At 38.8% G+C, this 20,299-nt stretch overlaps 1 protein-coding gene across 1 annotated transcript in view; it reads right to left on the bottom strand.

Annotated features, from left to right (window-relative positions):
* The window catches only part of ELOVL2 (ELOVL fatty acid elongase 2), a 63,295-nt gene that overhangs the window by 19,604 nt on the left and 23,392 nt on the right, over positions 1-20,299 (bottom strand). The window lies entirely within an intron of this gene.

The following is a 20,299-nucleotide window of genomic DNA, read 5'->3' on the forward strand; positions in this document are numbered from 1 at the left end:
AACAGCTACCAGAATCTCCCAGTCCTAGCTTCAGGGACTCTCGGATGCAAAACCTTAAGGAAAATGGACGAGTTAAACGCAGCCTCACCATTCATGAGCTTGTGTGGATTTGGAAGGAAATAATTCCTTTTTCCTTTCCTTAGGCAACAGGAGTCCTGGAAAACAGGCTTGGTACTTTTAAACACTGAAGGGTTATTGACCTTAATTTCCTTTCCCTCTAAAATGCTTAGAGGCATAAGCTTTCCCATAAGCAACTTCTATTGTTACTATTAACAGAGGTTGTGTGCAAACAACACGGAGGGTCTGTACCTACAGGATATAATGTAATTGTTAAATGAAAATTCAGCTGAGTTGTATTTTACAAAGTTGAATCTAAAGCTTTAAAGGGGACTAATTTTTCAAATAAGGAAATTAAGCAGTACAGCTATTTTTTTTCATAACCTTCATATTTTGTTTTCAAAACTTTTTCTATTACATGAATATTTATTTAATACCATAGTAAACAGTGTCACTAGGGTCCATCAGATTATTATTGTCACTTTAACTGGATTTAGGTTGAGACAGGAGAATTTCTGTTAAGAATCTTATGGTTGCTAAATTGGCCACAGGCTCTTGGTTTAGCTCCTGTTCACTGCTCAAAATACCTGCTAAGGTGTTCCCTACCCCTGCTCAATGGTCTAGAGCACCACCTCAAGCAAAGGGAAGAAAAGGCAAAGCCAGGGTTCCTAGCAAAGGGATGTTTGAAGAAAATTCTGGGGTCAGTAGATGGGTGAGTTGAGTGTGACAGCCCTCAGGACGTTCATCTAGAACATTCTGTATAATCAACAGCAGGAATGCAGTCAAAGCATCTCATTCTCAAAGAAAGTCTAAGTGCCAAAGAGGAGAATTAACTTATTGGTATTTGAGAAGATCTGTACTTTTGGTGATTGGCACCTATCATTTGGACCTTTTTTATTTGTGACTTTGATCCTGAGAAAATTAGATCTCTGGAAACTTAGATCTCTGGGGACTTTAGGAAGCTTGGGAGAGTGGATGAGGATTAGTGGCTGACATCTGTTAGCACCTATACCTGCTGGCCATGTATTAGGACCTTTATTATTTCATTGTAGCTCTATAAAAAGTATCTGGGCTCAATCAAGCTTGGAAGTTTCTAGTGTTTTGATTTCCATGAAGGACATCTTGGGAGACCTCTAGATTTGAGAATGGTCACCTACCTCACATGACAGTGTGACAGAGTAAGAGTTGTGCTGCCATTAGAAAAGAGCAGATCTGTCCTGAGGCCTCTCACTCTTAAGCAAAGAATGTTAACCTCACTGATGAACCCACCCTCCTAACAAACACCAATGCAATCTTCCTTTCATTGCCACATCCACCTACACATGTTTAAGCTTTTTCAGTCTGTTTGCTTTGTCCAAAATCCATTTTCTTACACCTGTAGGTCTAAAAAAACTCTTAACTAAAGGTTACAGAGCTTATATTGGTTCTATGAGGTTGCAGAAATTTAGTCACAGTGGAAGACCAGAAATAAAAGAGAGGGGAGGATATGGAGAGAAAGCAGAGTGGAAAAAAATGAGTTACAAAGGGCATTCCACACCATTACCCTGATAACAAAACCAGAAGACACTACAAAAACAAAACAACACAACAACAACAGCAAAACCCTGGACGCCAGAATCTCTGATGAACATAGACCCAAAAAATCCTCAGCAAAATATTAGCAACCAATTCCAGCAACACATTAAAAGGATAATTCACTAAAATCAAGTGGGGTTTATTCCAGAGATACAAGGGTGGTTCAATATTTGCAAATCAACTGGTATATCACATTAACAAGAGCAAAAATTTTTTAAAAATGTGATAATCTCAATAGGCACCATAAAAGCATTAGACAAAATACAACACTCATTCATGAAGAAAACTCTCAACAAAGTGGGTTCAGAGGGCCATACCTTAACATAATAAAGGCTATATTTGAAAAATCCACAAGGAGCTAACATTATCCTTGGCAGTGAAAAGCTGAAAGCTTTTATCTAAGATCAGGAACAAGACAAAGATGTGTACTTTCATCACATTTATTCAGCATGGTACTATGAAGTTGTAGTAGGAATCAGGCGAGAAAAAGAAGCAAAAGGCATCCAGATTGGTAAAGAAGTAGTAAAACTGTCACTATTTGCAGGTGGAAAATCCTAATGAATCCACCAAAATCCATTAAAATGGATAAATTAGTAAAGTTGCAAGATACAAAATTAACAGAAAACTGTTCTATTTCTATATACTAATAATGATGTAGCAGAAAGAGAAATCTAAAAAAAAAATCCCATTTACAGTTGCACCAAAAAGAATAAAACATCTAGAAATAAATTTAAACAAGGAGGTGAAAGGACCTATACTCTGAAAACTAAAAGTCAACTGATGAAAGTTGGTAAGACACTGATGACACAAACAAATAGAAAGATACACCATGCTTATGGATTAGGAGAATTAATATTATTAAAATGTCTATTCTACCCAGAGCAATCTATAGATTCAATGCAATCACTATCAAAATACCTATAGTATTTTTCACAGAAATAGAAAAATACTGAAATTTGTATGGAACCACAAAAGACCTCAAACAGCTGAAGAAATTTTAAGAACAAAGCTAGAGGTATCAAAATTCCAAATTTCAAGCTATACTACAGAGCAACTTTAATCAAAAACAGTATGGTACTAGTATGAAAACAGATACAGAGATCAATGGAACAGAAAAGAGCCCAGAAATAAACCCAAACCTATATGGCCAATTAGTCTATGACAAAAGAGGCAAGAATGTACAATGGGAAAAGACAGTCTTTTCAATAAATGCTGCTGGGAAATATGGACAGCTATATGCAAAAGGGCAAAAGTGGGCCACATTCTTACACCATACACAAAACTAAACTCAAATGGATTAAAGACCTAAATGTGAGACCTGAAATCATAAAACTCCTAGAAGAAAACATAGGCAGTAATCTCTTGGGCACTACCCTTAGTAAAATATTTATGGATCTGTCTCCTTAGGCAAGAGAAACAAAGCAAAAATAAACTGGGACTATATAAAATAAGATTTTGCAGAACAAAAGAAACCATCAACAAAACAAAAAGACAATCTACTGAATGGGAAAAGATATTTTCAAATGATATATCTAGTAAGGAGTTAGTATCCAAAATATATAAAGACCTAACTCCCCACCCAAAAACAAATACTCCAATTTAAAAATGGGCAGAGGATGTGAACAGACATTATTCCAAAGATATACAGATGGCCAAAAGACACATGAAAAGGTGCTCGACCTCACTAACTGTCAGGGGTAACCAACTGAAAACACAAGGGGATATCACCTCACACTCGTCAGACGGCTGGTATCAAAAAGACAAGAAATAACAAGTGTTGGTAAGGATGTGGAGAAAAAGGAACCCTCACACACTTCGGGAAATTAAATTGGTGCAACGATTGTGAAAAACAGTAGGGAGGTTCCCCCCAAAGTTAAAACTGAAATACCATATGATCCAGTAATCCCATTACTGGACATTTACCCAAAGAAAACAAAAACACTAATTTGAAAAGATACATGCACCCCTAAGTTTATTGCACCATTATTTACAATAGCCAAGTTATGGAAGCTGCCCAGCTGTTCATCAACACATGAGTGGATCAAGAAGATGTGGTATATATATATACAATGGATTATCATGTAGCCGTAAAGAGAGATCTTGCCATCTGCGACAACATGGATGGACTTAGAGGGTATAATGCTAAGTGGAAGCAGTCTGACAAAGACAAATACCATATGATTTCACTAACATGTGGAGTCTAAAACACAAAATTTAAAAAAAAAAAATGGACTCTAAAATACAGAGAAAAAATTGGTGGTTGCCAGCAGGGAAACAGGTAGGGGATGGGCAAAATACACAGGATTAAGAGGTACAAACTCCCAGTTATAAAAGAAATAAGTCACAGAGATGAAAAGTACAGCATAGAGAACAGTCAATAATATTGTAATAATGTTGTATGGTGACAGATGGTGGGTGTCTACATTGATCATGATTAGCACTGAGTAATTATCAAATTGAATCAATATATTGTACATTAACATAACACCGTATCTAAATTGTACTTTAAATAAATAAAATAGAAGGAACACTCCAATCCTTCAGTCATTAATGTGTGATTCATTAACCAACTACCTGACCATTACTATGTGCTAGCATAATCTTAGGAGCTGAAATACAAAGTCAAATAAGACCGGTACTCATCTTGACACAGGATACTGATAAGCAAATCAATAATTACGATATTAATGTCTTCAATATGAGAGAAACGTCAGGGACGTGCTTTAAGAACAGAGAGGAAAAAAAATATTTGGCCATAAAAAGGAAGGAAATCTTGCCATTTGTGACAACATGGATTAGACCTTGAGGGCATTATGCTAAATGAAATAGGAGAGAAAGATATCTTCTGACCTCACTTAAATGTGGAATCTAAAAATACAAAAACCGAAACCCCAAATTCATAGGTACAAAGAAGAGTTTGGTGGTTACCAGAGGCAGTGATATGAGGGTGGGCAAGATGGGTACAAACTTCTCTGTAAAATGAATAAAAAAGAATAACTATATATGTTAATCAGACTTATTGTGGTGATCATTTCATATATATATATATATATATATATACACATATATATATATACACACACTGAATTATTATGTATATACTGAATTATTATGTTGTACCCCTGAAATGAATAACATAGAGGTAGCAAATTTAATATAGTTCTTTTAAAAAGAGAAGCTTCCCAAGAAGAGATGCTATTGCTGCTGAGTTCTGAAAGACTCTAGGATACCTTCTAGATGGAGAAGGAAGATCATTTCAAGAAGAATCAGCACGTACAAATAGATTAACACAGGACTCACTTGGGAATGTTTACAACCAGGGTCTCTACGGACCCACAAGACAGGTGGAAATAAAGCCAGTATTAAGAAAATCAGAAACTTGAATAAAAATAAACTCTTCTATTTCTGGGTTATTTAATACAGCTTAGTAAGGATACAATCTAAAAAGACGATGAGATAATGAGAGATCAGAAGAACAAATGAAAATTTATCCCAGATAAGTAAAACATTAAGTGTTAAGTAGAAATTGGGTGGCGTTAGCCAACGAAGGATGAACACTTGGCCCAGCATGGGAGAGAGCAGCTCGGGTAACGAATTCATAGCCGCACCAGGTGCTATGGTAAAAGCATGTTGGGTGATTTCCTAGGAGGAACACCATAACCCAGGAGCTAAGAAAAATCAACAAACTACACTACATGCAGCACACTTCGCTCACTCAGCCAACATACGGAACAACCATTATGTACTAACACTTTGCCAGACAAAGGAGGACAAAAAGGACTCAAAAGCTTACAGACAAAATGTGAAAGTGACACATACAGAGAAAGGCAAAAGCAAACACCGAGAAGGAGGAAATACACAGAACTGCCCCAATGACGGAGGACCCTGATGGAGTCAGGATTTAAGGTGCATTTTTAAAGATGGTTATTTGGACAGATTAGAAGAAGGCAACAGTACTGCCTTTACACCTCAGCAAGAGGAATGCCATCTTGAACACCATACTTCAGAGGGCCCCATGCTAGCCGTCCCGGGGTCGTGCCTCTCTCTCTATGCAGGAAACCCCATGAGCCTATGAAGATACCCATCCATGGCATCGGCTTCCCCTCCAGACTATGTTCTAAGTTCCCAAGGCCAAGTAATTCTCTGTCAAACAATTCTCTAACCCCACTTCTAAAACAACTTCAGGGATTTCCCCTTGCCCACATAGTAAAGTCCGTGTGCTGGACTTTATCTTTATTGAAGTACAGGTGACACGCAGTGCTACGTTGGTTTCAGGCATACAACACAGTGATCTAACAACACTAGAGGCTATGCTATGCTCACCACAAGTGTAGTTACCATCTGTCCCTGCACATTGCTATTACAGTACCACTGACTATATTCCCTGTGTGCTTTTAGGCCCATGACTTCTTCATTCCATAAGTGGAAGCCTGTATTTCCTAATTCCCTTCATCCATTTTGCCCATCCCCTACCCTAACCCACCTTCCCTCTGGCAACCGTCAGTTTGTTCTCTGTGGGTCTGTTCCTGCTTTTGTACTGTTTTTTAGATTCCACATCTAAGTGAAACCATGTGGTATTTGTCTTTGTCCATCAGACTTCTTTCACATAGCATAATACCCTCTAGGTCCATCCATGTTGTCACAAATGGCAAGATCTCATTTTTTATGGCAGAATAGTATCCCACTATAGGTATATTTACATTCATATATTGATGGACACTTGGGTTGCTTCCATATCTTGGCCATTGTTAATAGTGGTGCAAGAAGCAGTGGGGTGCATATATCTTTTTGAGTAGGTGTTTTGTTTTCTTTGGGTAACTACCCAGTGGAATGTTCTATGACTTTAAATTTAATTTATATTTAATTTAATTTATGGCTGTGTATAACAAAGGCTGAAGGATGGAAAGGTTGGAAGTAAGCTTTATTTTGTGTATCCCTACTTGCTTACCACAGCTGCTAAGAATGTAAAATGGTACAACCATGTTGAAAAACAGTTTAGTAGTTCAGTAAAACATTCACCTACCATATGATCCAGCATACTACTACTAGGTATATTTACCCAAGAAAAAATAAAACATGTATGCTTGCAAAGACTTGTACACAGATATTCACTGCAGCTTTATTTTTAATAGCTAAAAAAACAGAAACCTTCCAAATGTTCATCAATAGGTGAATGGATAAATTGTGTGTCTATACAACGAAAAACTACTCAAGAGAGTAAAAGAACGACTGATGCACACACAACACAGATGGCTCTCAAAATTATGAAGAAGCTAGACGGAGAAAGAGAGAGAACATACCATGTGTTTCCATTTACATGAAATTCTAGGAAACACAAACTTAGATATGTGACAGAAAGCAAATCAGTGGTTGCTTAGGGACTGCAAGGTAGAACACTGTATCCTTCAAAAATGAAGGTGAAATAAGGACGTAGTCGCATGAGGCCTAAGTAAGAGAATCCGTAGCCAGCAGAACTGCACTACAATGTACGCTGAAAATGTTCTTTGTGCCAAAGGGATATGATTCCATATGGAAAGGATTTACAGGAAAGAATCAAGAGCACCAGAAACAGATCTTTCTAAATGATGAGCCAGAACCCATAGCAAGGTGGCCTCCACCCACCTCATGACATGCGCCATACCCGCCATCCTCACCCCTCACACCGTGCTCCTCCCTACCAGAGGCTGCATAACCCTCAGGTGATGTCCTGCCCCTGCTCCTTGTTCTACTGCCACTAGGAAGACCACCACCTGGAGGCAGTGGTGACCCATCAGAGACAAACCCACAGCCTTTGTGTAAGGCTGACTCCCTACACAAAGCGGAGATGGTCTCCCGGCTCTGTGCCATGCACCTCGCCATGCTGGGGGACAGGCTGGCCAGGCACTCCTGCCTCAGCTACCTTTTTCTGAGAGGACCTGGAAACAGGAGAGCCATGAAAAGCATACCTACATTTTTGCCAGCACAATGTTGAGTGGGACTCCCACCTCATCCGAGCTGTGTCAGCGGGAGCTCAGTTTCTTCCTCCCTTTCCTTCCTCTTCCTCCTCTCTTCCCTCCCCCCTGCCTTCACTCACTCCTCCTTCTTCACATCCCTTCATTTACATTTTAGGCATTTTGTGGGTTTTAGCATTTGCCCATCATGGGCATTATATTGTATACTGCGGTGATTCAAGATCTTGCTGTTTGTCCTCTTGTTGACACTGTTTCGTAGAACATTTTAAAGACACTTATTTGATCAGAATAATTATTTCCCACCACCAGCTCCTTCCTCACTTCTTTGTAAATGAGCAAAGGTTATTAAGGTCTTGAGACAGATTGCTGAGTTTGTAAGAAGACACAGTATCTAAATCCTTGACTTTAAAAAAAAAAAAAAAAAAAGAATTTAGAGAAAATGAAGTCTGAAGCATTCCATAATGGCAGATCGGGAAATGGGATCCAACCAGCCCAGGAATGGATCCTTCTCAGACTAACCAGACACAATTCTGAAACCTCCCTGGGACCCTCAGGGTCAAGGCGGAGCTGTACAGAACTGAGAGACAGGGACATGACATCTCCTTCCAGAGACAAGGGACACAAACCAGAGTACTGTTACACAGTGAGGCCTCTGTGTTGCTTCCAGGGCTCGGAATGGCTGTCTAATGTTGACACTTCATTTGGCGGCCCCTGAGGGATGGCTCCCCGCCAGTCTGGTCGTGTGTCTGAAGAACAGGAATGTGTTTACATTTGTGAATGAAACTAGAAAGTTTATAGAATGGCTAGAAGTGGACATATGAAATTCCCTGCCTTTCATGCAGCTGACTTCCCAGAATGTATATTTATCTGTATTTCACACTGATACGTGAACCCGCTCACCATCTATCTCCCAGCACGGTACTCTGCAGGGAGCGGCCAAGGACAAGAAATGGGTGAGAACTCCCTAGAATTCTCACTCATTTAGAAGAACTGAATTGTTACTGTTTCTCTTATAGAGTAATTTTCACGAGACTGAAACCATCTAAGTCAGGTACGGAAGCATATTTGAACACTGAAATTGAACATATTTGGTTACCATACCTGAAGAGAACTATAAATGAACCGTAGTGATGAGGAACGAAAAGCAGGGAGGGAGACAAATCGTAAGAGACTCTTAATCTCAGGAAACAAACTGAGGGTTGCGGGGTGGGGGTGGGGCGGGGAACAGGGTGGCTGGCTCATGGACATTGGGGAGGGTATGTGCTATGGTGAGCGCTGTGAATTGTATAAAACTGATGATTCACAGACCTGTATCCCTGAAACAAATAATACACTATATTAATTTAAAAAACAAAACAAAACATAGCATCTGTTTACTAAACACTCGTGTGCCAGGCATGGGACATATATTATCTAGGATTTTCACAATAGTACTGCAAGTTGGGTGTTTTTCCCAGTTTACAGATGTGGAAACTGAGACTGTACTCAAGACTGCTGTGTGAAATGCAAACCAAGTTCAGTAACAACCAGTGTCTTCTACACCTTCCGAGTGAGAGGTTTCAGAGCTGGGGTGGCAGAGGAAGGGTTCTTTGTAGAGCTCCCACTTAGGTTTCCTGTGTTGCAGGACATCTCAGAACAAGAAGTGGACCGAGAAAGGAGGGGTTGATTTTCTCTGCATCCTAGGGATCCCTGAGGCTGCAAGACAGTTTCCCTCCAGTAAGAAGATAAAAAGTTCCTTTAGAACAGAATAGGTCCCTGTAGTTTTGCTGGCTGTGTTTGGTTTCCTCGAACAGGGATCTTTATTTTCTTTCACTCTAGTCACAACCCCTCAGGGGCTTCCCGGATCCATCTCTCAGATTACAAAGCAGGGAGGGAAGCCTCTGCCCTCTGGTGTCCAGATCTCTGTGGCAGAGCCTTTCTCCTCACCTGCTCTGTCCTGGATAGCACATACTATACAAACCGTCACTGGCTAATTTATTGTCAGGCTCCTCCAATAGGTCTCCAACAGCCTACTTTATCGCCAGTTCTAAGAACAACGGGATTGCATAATACTCAGTGAATGAATTAACCAAACTCTTCTCATTGTTCTAAACCTTTACAGGATTCACTTGATACTTCTATTTCATATTACTTTGCATTCCTACCTAGATTTTCATATGTGCAATCTGGTTTTCAGTGCATTGTGAAAGTTCCTTAACCACCCCCCCCCCTTTTCTTTTCTTTTCTTTTTTTTTTTTTTTTTTTTGGTAAGATTTTATTTATTTATTTCACAGAGAGACAGAGAGCACAAGAAGGCAGAGCAATGGGGGTGGGGGGTCAGGAAGCTGGCTCCATGCTGGGCAGAAAGCCTGATGCGGGACTCAATCCCAGGACCCTGGGATCATGACCTGAGCTGAAGGCAGCCGCTTAACCAACTAAGCCACCCAGGCGCCCAGATCCCTAACCCTCTTAACACCTGATATGTCATCAGGGTGTATTGGACCCAATTTTTTATTTTGAGTCTTCTTCAGATGATTCTTTCTTCCAAAAAACAAAGAAAAAAATTTTTTTCTTTTTATTTTTAAAGTAAAATAAAACTCATTCTATTTTGCATTTAACATGAGTCCAGTGGACTCTTTTATAAATTTAAGGTACATTGTGCGATCTTAGTGCTTTTATATTTTCTATATTTTAAAACATCTTGTTATTTATTCATCCCAGAAATTATCTCATTATTACTCAAGCATTTAAATTTGTGCAAAAAAAAAAAAAAAGAAAGAAAGAAAGAAAAAAGAGAAAAACTGTGAAAATGTAAGAATGATGGAACTGCTCAGGACAATGAAATAATCACAAGTCATCACTGCTGCACTGTCCTTCATTTCTCTTCTTACTGTATCCCAGGAATGGCATTGTGCTATAGATAATATAAAAGAAATTTAGAAACATCTTTATAGCTTTTTAAAGCTCTCATTGAACACGCCTGAGGGTTCAGAATTTTTCATGCTCTTAAACTTTAATTATCATACAAATTAGCTGAGGATCTTGCTAAAATACAAGTTTTCATTAACTTGGTGTGGAATGGGGCCCACAAGTCTGCATTTCTATTAAACTGCTGGGTGAGGTTGATGCTGCTGGTCCACAGACCACACTTTGATTTAGCAAGGATTTAGACCATAGTCTCTTGAAATTTGTGTGGAATATAACAAAGGTATTAACTACTTATGTGCTTTTATTATAAAAATATCAAGTTCTTGCTTATTTTCTGCAAATCTACTATGTATATTATATATACTACTGTATGAAATTAAAACTTACCATATACTATTTACATTACCACTCACTTCATTGGTATTTAGTAATTAACTCTGCAAACTCACTCAGACAGTATCCACAGTATTCCAAACAGAAATGAAATCACTGGTTCAGTTGTATTTTTCCTTATACTTGCTATGTCAGAATATGGTATTCAGAAAGTGCCTACTCAGGGAAGAGTGCAGAAGGACTGGTGGCCTCTTCTGATAAGATTATGTTTCTATTAAGGTATCGAGAGACTGCATCCATACTCTACATCAGTCAGTACTTGTCAATAAGCATCACCAGGTGCTTTTCATGTAAACTGCTATCAAATTCAAACCTTATCCATCCTATACTTACACAACTCATTTCTTTTTTTTTTTTTTTGACTTAAATGGATTTTAAGTTAAAAAATCATAAAGTTCAAAAGAAGTTAAAGTTAAAAAGTTAATAAGTTAAAAAGAACATTTTTTGTTCTTTTTGACCTTATCCTCTTCATTTCAGCCCCAACTTTGCGCTCTGTTAAGATTACTCAAATTCTGGACTTCCAGGGAAAATGGCGGAATACAAGGACCCAAAGCTCACCTCACCCCATGGATACAAGTAGGTAAACACCCACCTCCATGTAAATAACCCAGAAAATGACCCAAAGACTGGCACAACAGACTCTCTGCAGCTAAATGTAGAGAAGAGGCCACATCAAAAAGGGTAGGAAGGGCAGGAACGCAGCTGGGAGCAAAACTGACCCATGAGATTGTCCTTGGGCGGGGGGGGACACTGCAGGTTTGGGGAGGGGAGAGGAGCAGATCCCATACCAGGCACCCCAGACACAGGAGACCCAGAGTGGGTAGACAAAGCTCCCTAATATTTGGCTTTGAAAACCAGACAGACTTAACTTCATGAGTTCTTACAATCAGTGGGGCTTAACACCTGGAAATTCTAAGTCAGCAGGCTGGCTCTGGGAGAACCAGAGGGTGAGAGGAAACGAAGTTTACCTTAAAAAGACAGCACAACAAACAGCCTGCAGAAATACAGTGTAGAAGCAGCAGTTTGAAAACCCCCTGGGATATATGGGAGGGAGATTTCTATACTCTTCTCAGAGCGTGAGCTGGACAGGCTGGGATATTTAGGAGACTTCTCCAAGAACAAATGAGCTGGCAGGTGCCATTTCCCTCCCCCACCCACTCATGCTCCTGTGGACCTGCCCCCTTCAAAATGCCCTAGGCCAGAACCCATCCAAAGTGGTACCACAAACTGGCGTGTGAAGCAGCCCCACCAGGGGCCAGCAGCACTCCAAAGTGACTCCTGCACTGGGGTCAAGGGAAGGTAACCACACACACCTGTCCTACTGCAGCCCCAGTGAGGGGCTGGGGGCAGACATCTGACTGCAGGCCCTGGCCACATACAGAAGCTTCTCAGGGGACAACACAGGGAGAGCCCCCTGCAGTTTGGGCCCAGTGTGGCCCCAGACCGGCCCACTAACACAGGGACTAAATCCTGCCCATGGCCGGCAAAGAGAGCCAGTGCAGATGACTGCACTGAAGGCAAATGAGGCTCAGCCACAACAGGAGACATCCCTGACAGGCACGGTTCTGATACATGGGACACTGCCCTGCAGGGCCCTACAGGACCTCTTCTTCAGAAGACCCCACGTTCCAGCGCAGGAGACATAGCTTACTTTCCTAATAGTAGAAACAGATACAAGGAATTAGACAAAATGAGGAGACAGAGGAATATGTCCCATATGGAAGAACAGGACAAAATCAGATCAAAGGAGCTAATAAACCAAACAGAGATTAAATAATACACCTAATAATGCATCTAAAACATTGGTCATTAAAGATGCTCCCCGGGCTTGAGAAAAGAGTGGAGGATCTCAGTGAGACCTTCAACAAAGAGAGAAAACGTAAAAAAACATAAAAAAGAACCAGAGATAAAGAACTCAATAAATGAAATTAAAAATACACTAGATGGAATAAACAGAGCAGAGGAAGCAAAACAATGGATCAGCAACCAGAAGAGAGAGTGATGGAAAGCAATCAAGCTGAACAAGAGAACAGAAAGAGTAACAAACGAGAATACATGAAGGGAACTCAGCAACATCATCAAGCACAACAACATTCACATTATAGGGACCCCAGAAGGACAAGAGAGAGAAAAAGGGGCAGAAAATCTATTCAAGGAAATAAAAGCTGAAAAGTTCGAAAATATGGGAAGGAAAAAAACATTCAGGTCCAGGAGGCACAGAGACGTTCCCTCCCCCAACAAAATCAACCCAAGGACATCCACACCAAGACACATTAGTAATTAAAATGGCAAAAAGTAGTGACAGAGAATATTTATTTATTATTATTTTTTAATGGGAAGTTAAATTTTTTGCAAGGGTAAAATGATATAGCTTTATATTTGGGGCCACAGAACACTTTAAAATATCTATCTATATATATATAGATATGTCACAGACATATATATAAGGAAAATTTGGAAGGACCCATATTAAATTGCTAATAGCAATTATCTCTGGGGGGAAAGAGAATGACATGGGGCAGGGAGTGGGTGAAAGGAAAGGGAGACACCCTTTACTCTGTATATGTCGAATGTCCTAGTTTTTAATAAGATATTATTAACAATATATTAATTGTGTAATTAAAAATATAACTAAAGGGAAGTATTGTTAATGGAATGAGTATCAAAGAAAGTTGTAGAATTTCCTTAAAAAACCTAGTCATACTTTTGAATAGATTTGTCTCTTCCTATTCATATGAAATAAAAAATGAGATGAAATAGATGACATCATGATGTAAAACAATTAAAAAATATAACCCTATGTAAAATTCTTGACCAAGTACATGATAGGAATGTAAATTTTCAAATATGTATTTTATTATTTTGTATTGGTACAAAAAGACTAGTGATTACAGTAATCATCCCAAAGTTAGTTTGTTGTTGTTGTTGTTTTTTTTCCAAAAAGACAGACAAAATTGACAAACCTTTGGCTAGACTAACTCAGGAAAAAAGGGAGAACTTAAAATCATAACTGAAAGAGAAGACATCACAACTGATACCACAGACACACAACCATGCCAGACTACTATAAACAATTATACACCAACAAACTGGTTAACCTAGAAGAAATGGATGAATTCCTAGAAATACAACCTATGAAAACTAAGCCATGAAGAAATAGATATCTGAACAAATGAATAGGAGTAAGGACACTGAATCAGTGATCAAAACCCCTCAGACACGGAAAAGCCTAGGACCAGATAGTATCACTGATGAATTCTACCAGAAATTTAGAGAATAATTAATGCCAATTTCTCAAAATTTTCCAAAAAATGAAGACAGGGCATTCCCAAATTCATTTTACAAGATCAGCATTATACTGATACCAAAGCCAGATAAAAAACTACAAGAAAAGATTACAGACCAACATCCCTGATGATAATATAGATGCAAATTTCTCAAAAAAATGTGTTAGCAAACTGAATTCAACAGCACATTACAAGAATCATACACAATCAAGTGAGATTTATCCTCAGGTTGCAAGGATAGTTCAATACAGACAAATCAGTAAACGTGATACATCATATCAACAGAATAAAAGATAAAAATCATATTTCAATAGATGCAGAGAAAGCCTCTGACAAAAATACAACATCCATTTACAATAAAAGTGCTCAAAAAATTGGGTATAGAAGAAACACATCTCAACACAATAAAGGCCATTATGACAAGCCCACTGCCAACATTATATTCAGTGGTGAAGGCTGAAAGGTTTTTCTCTAAAATCAGAAACAAGACAAGGGTGCCCAATCTAACCACTCTTACTGCACATAGTATTGGATCCTAGCCAAAGAAATCAGGCAAGAAAAAGAAAAGGCATCCAAACAGAAAGGAAGAAATCTTTGTCTGTAGAGGATATAATTTTGTATATAGAAAATCCTAGAGATCCTGTAAAAAAATACGTAAATATTTAGAGCTAATCAATAAATTCAGTGAAGTTGCAGATTACGAAAATCAACAAAATTGCATTTCTACACACTACCAAAAAAGCATCTGAAAAAATTTTTTAAAAATCCCATTCACAATGGCATCAAAAATAATACTTAGGAAAAATTTTAATCAAGAAAGTGAAATATCTGTACACTGAAAACTATAAGATTTTGATGAAAGAAACTGAAGAAGATGTAAAAAGATACCTCACAGTCATGGATCAGAAGAATTAATATTGTTAAAATGTCCATACTCTCCAAAGTCATCTACAGATTCAATGCAATCCCTATCAAAATTTCTATGGAATTTTTCACAGAAATAGGAAGAAAATCCTAAAATTTTCATGGAACCACAAAGACCCCAAATAGCCAAATCAATCCTGAGAAAGAAGACCAAAGCTGGAGGCATCAAACATCTTGAACCATACTAGGAACTTTACTACACAGCCATAGTAATCAAAGCAGTATGGTACCAGAATAGAAACAGACACATAGTCCAATGAACAGAAACAAGAGCCTAAAAATAACCCTCACATATAGTCAATGAACATTTGAGAAAGGATGATCTCTTCAATAAATGGTGTTCTAAAAACTGAGTAACTACATGAAGAGGAATGAAATCGGACCTCTCTAATATTCACAAAAATTAACTCAAAATGGGCTAAAGATTTAAACCTAACACCTGAAACCATAAAAAATCCTAAAAGAAAACACAAGCAAAAAGCTCCTTGACATTGCTCTTGGTAACATTTTTTGGATGACACCAAAGCACAAGCAAGAAAAGCAAAAATAAGTAAGTGGGACTATATCAAACTGAAAAACTTCTGCAAAATAGAAGAAACAGTAACAGAATGAAAAGCTAAAGTACAGAAAGGGGGAAAACATTTGCAAATTGTAGCTCTGGTAAAGAGTTAATACCCAAAAATATATAAATAACTCAAACAACTCAGCACAAAAACCACCTGACTAAAAAAATGGAGAGAGGAAATGAATATTTTTTCACAGAAGACCTACAGATGGCCAAAATGCACATGAAAATGTGCTCAACGGGACTAGTCATCAGAGAACTGCAGAACTCTACTGAGACCTAACCACACACCTGTTAGAATGGCTCTCCTCAAAGAGAGCTCCCAAATGTTAGCCAGGAAGTGGAGAAAGAAAACGCTTGTGTGCTGTTGGTGGAAATGGAAATTGAGGCAGCCATTATGAAAAACAGTAGAGAGGTCCCTCAAAAAATTAAAAACCAAACTACCAGGATCCAGCAATCTCACTTCGGGATATATACCCAATGAAATGAAAACAAGATGTCGGAAATATCTGTGCCCCGATGCTCACTGCAGCACTATTCATAAGTCAATACATGGAAACAAACTAAGTGTCAGCAGATGGATGGATAAAAAAGAATGTGGTATAAATATCCAATGGAATAATATTCAGCTATAAGAAAGACAAAAATCCTCCCCCTTACAACTCAGATGAACCTCAAGGGCATTACGCTAAGGGAAGTAAGTCAGAAAAAGACATGGAATCTTAAAAAAGCTAAATCACAGAAATAGCAGAGTAGTAGTCACCAGGAGCTGGGAGGTACAGAAAATGGGCAGATACTGGCCAAAGGGTACAAACTAACAAATTCTTGGCTTCTAATACACAGCGCTGGGAATATAGTTAATAATACTCTATCAAATACCTGGAAGTTGTTGAGAGTAGATCTGAAATGTTTTCGTCACAGTAAAGATTCTGAGACAGGATAAAGGCATTAGCTAATGCTATGGTGCTAACCATTTTGCAGTAGAGAAGACAATCAAATCATCATACTGTACACCTTAAACTTACATAATGTCATACGTCAATTACATCTCAAAGCTAGGGGAAAAAAAAAGTCATCAGCCCGACTCTCTACAGTAATTGGCCGTGTTTGGTTAAATCTTGAATCTTGTATAAAACACGTTAAGCTGGGGCGCCAGGTGGCTTCCTTGGTTAAGCATGTGCCTTCGGCTCAGGTCATGATCCTGGGGTCCTGGGATCGAGCCCCACATTGGGCTCCCTGCTTGGCAGGAAGCCTGCTTCTCCCTCTACTTGCAGCTCCCCCTGCTTGTGCTCGCATATGTCCTCTCTCTCTCTCTCTCTCTCTCTCTGTCTCTGACAAAAAACCAAAAATACAATCTTTAAAACAAACAAAACACATTAAGCTACCAAAACTCAACTATCTTCAAAAGATCAGTAACATCAGCAGCGTCACCACTAATATTTCACTATAGGACTTTAGAGATGCCTAGAGAAGGGTCCAAGAGGACCCTCCAACTCTTAAGTTACTCCGCTCTGCTTTGTCCACAAACACACCATAGGAAAAGAGGTCTGGCTGAAGAATGACCTACTCCCTACTAAAAGGATTTTCCTTCAATCAAAACAAATAAGCTCACATAGGACTTCCCTCAATGGGTTTGCAGCAGTACTCTCCTAAGAGTACTGGTCCAATTCCAATTTTGTTAACAGTAAAATAGGATTATTTTTCCCTTAGTAGTTTAAAATTACATAAAAAGCAAAGCCCCAAAGCAAGCCTAGTCTAGTGACAACCTCATTATTTTTATCATTACAAGTGTTCACTGTTATTATCGATATTTTAATACCGTACAAACACAGTAGAACTATCAGAGGAAGTGAAGTCCACCTTATCAGCAGACCACACTAAGGTAGTCGAGACACGTATACTAGGCATTTTAATCTCCATTTCTTGGCATCCAACTAAATGTTGCATCCTTTTTGGCATAAAATCTGAGAAGTTTTTATTGAAAAAAAAAGTTTTAAAGCTACATAAGATATTGGGGTTGCAGGAAAGAAGTGATTTGCCATCTCTCCCACACAGAACAGAAAACAAGAGACCCGCATTCTAACTTTTCCGCAGAATACACATGGAATCTGGTACCTGCAGGGCTCCTTTGCATCAGTGGTGACACCCAGCAGAGTCTGGGATACCTGCCGTAAGCACCACTGATCTCTGCCAGCCAGCACCACTGGCTGTCGGCATTCTCTCAATGTAGTGGCAGATGTCTGGTGGGTACGGTGGCACTGGCTTCCCCCCAGAAAAGGGGATCTGAGCAAGACAAGAGAAGTATCCCCACAGATGTCCTGAAATAACGGACCAGAATTACTCATGGACATGAATTATACAGAACTCCTGAAAAAACTGTCTGGGTATGGGCGTATGTCAAAGATAGAGGATACTACAGGGAATTTATCAGGTGCTGGTGAAAACACTGGTGAGACGTGAAAAGCATATATACAAATTACTCTGAGCTAGTGCTTAGATGTGTACCTCTGGCACACAGAACATTCCCTGGTTAACAAAGACAGGAGATAAATATATCTATCTGATTTGTTAACTCTCAAAAATAGATTTGAAACACCTTAAAAATGTATTCACAATTCTTAGATGATTTGTGAATTAATTCACCAGTCACGTAGATACTTACCAAGTTTAAGGAGACTGAAATTCTACTAGACAAATATATTTTCTTAATAGTGATACAATAATATTAGTTTATTTCCAGTTACTTTGCAAATTATGGCCTTCTCTCCAAGAGTATGGAAATAAAATCCGAGACCATACTTCTTTCATGACATTCTGGGCCCATTAAAAGATATTAAATAACTGCAACTGTAGAGGGAATAAAAAAGAAATCTGCTGTACAGGAAAACAGTGTGTCAATTTCACAACTAGAGAATAAAGTCATTCACAGATTCAATACTGAATACGTAAGGAACGAAAAAAAGCTAATAATGATGCTAAGGTTACACTTCAAGATCCTCATAATGATTATTACAACTTCTACTTCCACAGGAAGTAGTGAGTGAATACAAAACTCCTTGGAAATTTAATCCAAAGCCAGATAGTTGTATTCAGGACACCCTGGAACTGTACCAGATTCTGAATTTGGGGACATGGGGAAGAATAAAGCTCTTTCACGATTAACAACAGCAATGAAAGGAAATTCTGTTTGTATGTGCCTTGGTTATCAAGTACTGACCAGAGGGGAAGCAGGTTGGCTATTCTGCATGTGTAAGTGGTTTCCTTTTGAATGAAAACAAGGAAAGTTTTTTAATGATTTCTTGAGAAAAAATGAGCCAGGTTATATTTCTAATTTTTTCTTTTCTTTTTTATTTATTCGAGAGAGAGATCACGAGTAGGCAGAGAGGCAGGCAGAGAGAGAGGGGGAAGCAGGCTCCCTGCTGTGCAGAGAGCCTGACGTAGGGCTCGATCCCAGGACCCCGAGACCATGACCCGAGCCGAAGGGAGAGGCCCAACCTACTGAGCCACCCAGGTGCCCCTATATTTCTAATTTCTTAAGCAATAATCATACCTATTTATTTCCGTGTATTCTGTTTATTTCTATATATTCTCAAAATATCTATAGTTTACAGTAGATTTATGGTAAAGTCAAAAGATGTGTTCTTTTATTGCTAATACTGAGCAAGAGACAGAATGTGAGTCATATGGACGATTCTATATGTTTCTTCCAAAGTATATAAACCCATCCAATAAGGTGACTTATTGAGCAATCTAGATTCTTTCCCTGTTGAATGAAATCCTTAATCACACACTTTGCTGTTTGGCAGTATATTATCATAAAGTGACAGTCGGAGTCACACTTCATTAAGTGAAGTCTTTTCTAAGAGGTGAAGGAAAAGAACACCCTTCCCTTAGCATTTTAATCCAGATAATGGAAGATCAAATTGAGCACAGTTGGCAGGCTCTAAGAAGAAAATCAATCACTGAAAGGCAAAATGCAGCCTGAGCTGTGTGGGAGGGAAAAAAAAAAAAAAAAGGCCTTTGTTGATGGCCACTTAACCTTTATTGATGGTCAGAAAATTTTACAAACTAATTTTATATATGTAAATCTCGTGTTATTTTGAGCATCTTTGGGATATTGCCTTAGTTCACCTTAAGTAATTCATCAACATTCAATCATCAACCCAGCCTGGTCTCCCAAAACACTGAGCTAATGGATGAAGACAGAGAATTCTATGGGGAGGTGGATGGAGGTAGATGAAGAGGTGACAAGTGTTATCTATTTTAGAGATAAGAGGCAGAAGACAAAATGATCACAATTATATACCACATGTGGCTCAGCCCACTGCCTTTGCCAAGGTATTGTGTCAAAATAAAATTAAGGAAATCTAAGTGTCTGGCTCCCATTTTTTTCTGTTAGCATTGCATGACAAAATGTTCTCTCTGGGTTCTTCTTGTGCTATTGTTTGAACCCTGCTAAATGAGCACTTTTATAGAACATTACTACCCATTTTCTTACTGATAAATCACTTTTATTCAATGGAGAATAGAAAGCATTTTGTCATGTTTTCTCTTCTTCTTTAAAGAGCAAATTAGAAGCTTCAAGCTTCCTTCCCAAGTCCCTATCCTCCATACAACCAGATGGCCAACCCATTCTGGGC

The sequence above is a fragment of the Mustela erminea genome, chromosome 4 (assembly GCF_009829155.1).
Source record: "Mustela erminea isolate mMusErm1 chromosome 4, mMusErm1.Pri, whole genome shotgun sequence".
Lineage (NCBI taxonomy): Eukaryota > Metazoa > Chordata > Mammalia > Carnivora > Mustelidae > Mustela > Mustela erminea.